Consider the following 7,394-nt stretch of genomic DNA (forward strand, 5'->3'; position numbering starts at 1 on the left):
CTATGGTCACAAAACATGTTTGGTCGGATCCTAATGATCGACCAAACGGGTCGTGTTCGAAAGTCTAAGCGGGTGTTTAGTCCGCTTGACTTACGACTCTACACAAGCACTAAACTAAAAAGTGACGAGCTAAACATGTCAAAACATGTTTAGTTAAGTTAGAAAACAGGGTTGGTATCAAAACAAATGGTTTTGATACCTATAAGTAGCTTGGTTACAAAATACGCGAGAAAACACATTCTGGCCGAAGCTACGACTCGTCACTGAGCCTAGATAACGCGGTAATCAGTAGGTATAGTTACTAGGGACTATAACCATCGTGATTATGCTCACGTTATGAAGTTCAAACGAACTTCGCGTTGACCATAAACTGGTCAAAGCAGAAAGTCAAACACAGTTTGACTTTAACGCTAAAACGAACGATAAACGCGAAAGAATACTTACAGAAGGTCCCCGCAAGGTTTGATTCCAAGTAATCTCAGGTAGGAAGTGCACAAACACAACCACTTAGAGAAAAACTCAGATCAAATGTGGGAATGAATGAAGTGGGGGTTGGGTATTTATAGGAAATCCACAACCGTTAGGATCGTTTCTTGGAAAAGAAGGAATGATCTAGACCATACACTTGGGCACAAGGTTTTGAATACCATGGGGACATCAAATACCAGCCCATAGTGTGCAATTCAAGGGGTAAAAACCTTTGGAACAGGTGGAATGGACCAGATTCAATGTTTCTGCATTTATGTTGATCTGGGGACTGCTTACGGACCGTAAGCACATGCCCATACGGTCCGTAAGGGACCTGCAGACCAGCACTTTCATAAAATGACAGTTTAGCCCCAGAACTTGTAAAACTTGCATTTCGGCTCATTTTTGACACGTTTAAGCCCCGTTAACCTCATTTCAAGGCTCTAAAATGAAGTTAAAGTATAGGGAACTCAAAAAATGCTCAAAAATATCTCGGATGTCGGTTCGTTTGGTCGTACGGTTGCGTTGTTCGGTTAATTACGACGGAAGTCGTAACGAACGCAAAAACGATCCAAATTGCGCGACGAATGGATTTTTATTATGCCGAACACTAAAACATAATATTTTAATGCTTACATAAATTTTTGGATGTCCGGATGTATTCAGAACGTAAGATATGCGCGAAAATGCAAACTTGTGCACTTTTTGACGCTTTTAGTCCCTATTGATCAATACAGTTTATTTTAGCATACCGAACCCCTCAAAGCCTATTTCTAAGCTATGTAAAGGTTATTTAGGGTATGTTTAACTTATGATCAAGTTACGGAGTGTTCGTTACAGTTCAAATTGACATACTTTCGTAGTTTGTCGAATTTAGTCCCTGTAAGCGAATAGACTTGATTTCGGCATACCAAACCATCCAAAACTTATTTCTAAGTTATGTAAAGGTTATTTAAGGTATGTTAAGCCCATGTCACTATTCCAGAGTGTTTGTTGCGCTAAACTGATTACGTTTGCGCATCAGTTCGCGTATAACTTTCCAGAAAGCGATTTAGAGCTTGAAATCGAACGAGAATTGATATGTGCAAATGATACACATATTTATACAAATCCCAAGTAAGAAATACAATATTTCATTGATTTGGTATTTGTTTGATGGCCGTGGAGGCACAAATGTCACAGTCTCCCCTACTTCAGGAAATTTCATCCCGAAATTTTAACTAGAGGAAATTTGTGAGAACGATTGAGCATCACTATTAGATATGATGTCCAAAGGAACACCATGTCGAGATACAATCTCATCAACATAAATCTTTGCAAGATTATCAGCAGATAGATCTTCGTGAGTCGGAACAAAATGAACTGTCTTCGTTAATCGATCGATAACAACTCATATAGCATCGTGACCTTTAGATGTACGCGGTAATTTAGTGATGAGATACATAGCAACGATCTCCCTCTTCCAAATCGGTATCTCTGGTTGTACAAACAAACCAGAAGGTTGTTGATGTTCAGCCTTGACTTTGAGACAAGTTAGGCATTTCGAAACATGAAGTCGAAAAGATAAGACAGCACCAGTTAGGGTTATGAACTTCTAGTAACTTTAATATCATTATGCTTGCAACGTAAGAGGGACACTTATATACAAGTATATGAAGCGTCATTGGTGCGTCCACCGTACCTCCATTACATTGTTCACATTCCGTTATTGTTGTCATTATCGGTTCTTACACATGATAAATCTTACTGTGATTTTTGTGCACTGAATTTCATAATTATGTACGCGTCCATAATTACGTAATTCCTTGCATAGTCCACACAGTGTATTCTATAATGTGTAGGGGAAAACCCGATAAACAAACCTGTGATGAGTGTTACTAGACCACCATAGAGTCCTCTAGATCAATTAATGATCTTTTAAAACAGACCCCCAAGGAGTCTTCCAACTATATCATCACATGTCATTCCTAACCAGATTTGAATCAATCTTTTTACTAGACCACCCAAAGGGTCTCTATTCGAATTAAGGAATGGTACTATAAAATCCAAGGGTCTTAACTACCACGTAGAAGCCCATTAAGGATTTAAGGTAGTACCTTTGGATATCCTACTATGAATCCCTCATATGAAGATATGGAAGGTTCTACGAGGATTTGAATAACTCGGATTACACAAAAACATAAAAGAAACACATAATCACATAATCGTTTAACTTGACCTTTAATTTGTTATCTTTGGACACGGGTATTTAAAGCACACCAGGAATCCAATCCGTGGATTTCATTTGGCGCTTTAAATATCTTCAAAAATCTAACTATGAAGATAGAGAGATCTTGATAGGAATTCGGCTCGTCCTTATTGAATTGTACGTATTAAGGCGTACAAAGAATCCAATCAAGGTTTCCGATTTAAGCGATAATCATTCACATGGATCTAAAAGATCCTATATGGATTTCAAAATTCGAATAACAGGGGATGCTTCGAAACCTTGCACTAGACGTGCTTAAGTCGATACATGAGGTAGAATCCTCATGAAGTTGAGGTGCTAGCTATGCCAAGGCGACATATGAAGCAGAATTTGGAGTTTGGGTATAAGATCGAAAAATACTCTTAGTTATCTAACCAAGGATTTAAAGTGATTACTCAAAATGTCACTTATATTCGGTATTTCGTTTCTTGAAACGAGTACTTAGAATTTTTGAGGAAATCATGGGCGATCACATGAATGGGAGAACTTACAAGAGTAGTTTGTAAAGAACATAGTTCTTTGGTGTAGATATTATAGGGGTATGCCATACACACATGTAACTAAACTTGTACATCAAAATTGTAAATAACGATTTATTTATAAACCAAACAGGTTGTTTCAGAGTTCAACAAAAGAAACAAAAGCATAAGTTTCCAATTATTTCAAGCAGCAGCTTCTTTTAATCAGCCCAATGCTCATCCGTGGGTCAGATTTGCATTGACAAACTTTGGGTATTCGTCCCTGAAATGACTTGTCTCGTCATAGAAGTAGCAGGTTCCAAGAGGAAAACGAGCTTGTGCTGGATTTGCTTGAAGTTGAACAGGGTTCTGAATAGTTTGGTTTAACCTAGCGACTGAACGACAGTCTCTTGCCAAATGACCAACAAGTCCACACTTGAAGCATATTTGGCATTTGACACTAGCATGGTGATGGAGGTTACATTGATGGCACAAAGGGGCCGTCCCTTCGTATGGTGCTCGAGCAACAGTAGGACCTGCAACAGCTTTGTTTTGGATGACAAAGCGGCACATGTTAACCAAATGTCCCCATCGCCCACAGTGGGTACATTTGAAACAAGGTGCTTGATTTGGATGATGGCCATTGCATTGGTTGCAGAAAGGAGCAGTTCCCAAGTATCGCTTCTTGGCTGGTGGTGTTGCCACCTGACCAGGTCCTGCTTGATTTGGTGCAACGGCTGGAGGATTCTTCGAGGTCTTACGCTTCTTTGACCTTTTCGAAGGCTTGGCTTTTGCTTCCTTTGATGCTTCTCGGGTGGTTTCATCCTGGAGACGGGACATGGCAACAACTAATTCAGCAATCTTCAGGATTACTTCGCCTATTCGCTGGGCAACTTTAGTAGCCTGTTCGAACATCTGAGCGTCGTTGCGATGAAGTGACATTCTGAAGGAAAAGAAAGACAAAGGGGAAATGAATGAAAGGCTACCGGGTAATCAAAATAGAATGGCAATGCATAAAAATTGCGATCATTTGTTTGTTACCTAAGGCAAACAAATGAGACGGTGACTAATCAAAGTAAATGGGTCATATTAATGTATCACTGAAGACATGCTCGCCTATAAGTGAACACTCACCCCAAGAGTTCCCAGGTAAGAGTGACTGGTCTGATACTGTGGATTTGTACGAACACTCTAGCCTTAGACAGAAAACTCAGGGTACATGCATTCACTCTTCCAGTTTGCACGTGTTCAAATTATTTAGACCCGAACTTTGACGAGATTTTGAAAACTCAAAAGGCATAAAGCCAAAGACGAATCAAACCGGAAGGGTTCAAAACCGTATAACAGAGGGTTCAAAACCTAGTAATCAATCATCCTAGAACAGATGATTAATTTTCGAAGCGGGTTCGAAAGTTATGTTCTTATTGTGGTTGTCACCTAAGGATAGGTGACGGTATTGTTTTAAAATCTAAACACAAGAATCTTGTGTTAGGGTCCTAGGAAGGTTATAGACTAGGTCAAAGCATTACTAATAACCTAATTCCCTATAACCATGAGCTCTGATACCAACTTTTCTGTCACACCCCGACCACGTTAAAACAACAAAACGTGGCGGAAACATCGGGGAGTGTTGTAACAGAATCATTGTTTCAAAACACACGGAAATTTGAAGTTTCGTTTTATTAAACATTAAACATTTACATCGTCTTGAAATCTAACAAACAAGTTAAACATAGTCTATCATTGTTATTAAGTCACTAAGGCCTTGTCCAGTCCTATGTGAGTGCATCCTATCAATCAACATTACCTGAAACATATGTGAAAACAAAGTCAGCAAAGAAATGCTGGCGAGTATATAGGTTTTATGAGAGTGTCGGATTCATGGCTAGTTTATATGTTGTAGTACCTTGTTAGACTCAAAGAGTCAAAATACTTACCTTGTTTTGAAAAGTGTATTACAACATAAATAACCAACTCAAATCAAATTGGTTATAGTTTGTTATAAAATCTCATAGCCATGATTCTTAACCCAAAACATTTAGTTAAAGCAATTTGTAAAAATCTCGTAAAAACTCGTTAACAAAACTCGTGTGGTTTATATCATTTAAAAAACCTCGTTTGTGTGACATCGTCTCAAAATCATTTACCCAAGTGAACTAAATAACGCCACAGTATGTAATATGTTGAAAACACTTATATATAGGAAGTACGGCGTATCCAGCATGCTTTCAACATATTACACCTGTCTCGTTATCTAAACACTAACCAAAAACCAATCGTTTACCCAAATCGTTTAACTCGTTAAGATCGTTTCAAAATCGTTAACTCGTTTAAAATCGTTTAAATCATCCTCGTTTTAATTTGTGAAAACTACTTTTGGTCGCCTCGCTAATAATATCCAAACCTTCGTGACTCGCCTATCGCCAATCTCGCGTTAACTAACCACCAACGGGTAAGTTAACAATCATCTCGCATTAACTAACCACCAAAGGGTAAGTTAACAATTACAAATTCGGTCGCTACCCACCTAACCCACACATAACCATGGGTGCAGTCTGATAGCGGGATTTGTCAGATCCTATGGTACCATAACCTAATACTGGTCGGTTGGGCCAAAATTAATGGATATTATTCGTTATGTAATTACAACCAACAAGCTTGTTCATATTATCAAAATCGTTATTAGTTTTAATATAAACCATCTTAATCGTTTTTGGAAAACATCGTTTAAACATTGAAATCATTTAACACATATGGATCACCCCAAAACAATCGAAAACAGTAAAATAGGGGAACTATGTACTCGCCTGAGAATGCTTAGTGGTCTTTGAACAACAACCAAGCAAAGCTAGAAGGAGCACGGATTCAATCGGCAACCTAATAACTATATAAATAAACCGGACCTAAGTCGGAGGATCGGATAGGATGAGGTCTTGTAAACCAAATGAGTTATTGGAACTCATATGACATGATTTAACAATGCCTACATACTAAATTGAAACCTAACCTAAGTGCTTTCGACCCATCGCGACCCATTAAGGTAGCTTACGCTACTTTAACGCGTCGTGCACGCAAAAGCGCGTTCGAGACGTCTAACTAGTCATGTGACAAGTATTATATGCCCATACATGTTTATATGTTACATAATTAGTTATTTGTCAAAAGTTTAGATTACATATGCTTATACCAATTATGTATGAAAAGGGTATTTTGGTAATTTACTAAAGGCATATAACTACCTATCATGCGACTTATTAAACCTAAGTGACCATAAGGTATAACCTCGGAAGGTTATTCCCTACTCTACTATGGTCACAAAACATGTTTGGTCGGATCCTAATGATCGACCAAACGGGTCGTGTTCGAAAGTCTAAGCGGGTGTTTAGTCCGCTTGACTTACGACTCTACACAAGCACTAAACTAAAAAGTGACGAGCTAAACATGTCAAAACATGTTAGTTAAGTTAGAAAACAGGTTTGGTATCAAAACAAACGGTTTTGAAACCTATAAGTAGCTTGGTTACAAAATACGCGAGAAAACGCATTCTGGCCGAAGCTACGACTCGTCACTGAGCCTAGATAACGCGGCAATCAGTAGGTATAGTTACTAGGGACTATAACCATCGTGATTATGCTCACGTTATGAAGTTCAAACGAACTTCGCGTTGACCATAACACAGTTTGACTTTAACGCTAAAATGAACGATAAATGCGAAAGAATACTTATAGAAGGTCCCCGCAAGGTTTGATTCCAAGTAATCTCAGGTAGGAAGTGCACAAACACAACCACTTAGAGAAAAACTCAGATCAAATGTGGGAATGAATGAAGTGGGGGTTGGGTATTTATAGGAAATCCACAACCGTTAGGATCGTTTCTTGGAAAAGAAGGAATGATCTAGACCATACACTTGGGCACAAGGTTTTGAATACCATGGGGACATCAAATACCAGCCCATAGTGTGCAATTCAAGGGGTAAAAACCTTTGGAACAGGTGGAATGGACCAGATTCAATGTTTCTGCATTTTTGTTGATCTGGGGACTGCTTACGGACCGTAAGAACATGCCCATACGGTCCGTAAGGGACCTGCAGACCAGCACTTTCATAAAATGACAGTTTAGCCCCAGAACTTGTAAAACTTGCATTTCGGCTCATTTTTGACACGTTTAAGCCCCGCTAACCTCATTTCAAGGCTCTAAAATGAAGTTAAAGTATAGGGAAC

Source organism: Helianthus annuus, chromosome 2 (genome assembly GCF_002127325.2).
Source record: "Helianthus annuus cultivar XRQ/B chromosome 2, HanXRQr2.0-SUNRISE, whole genome shotgun sequence".
In the NCBI taxonomy this organism is placed as follows: Eukaryota; Viridiplantae; Streptophyta; class Magnoliopsida; order Asterales; family Asteraceae; genus Helianthus; species Helianthus annuus.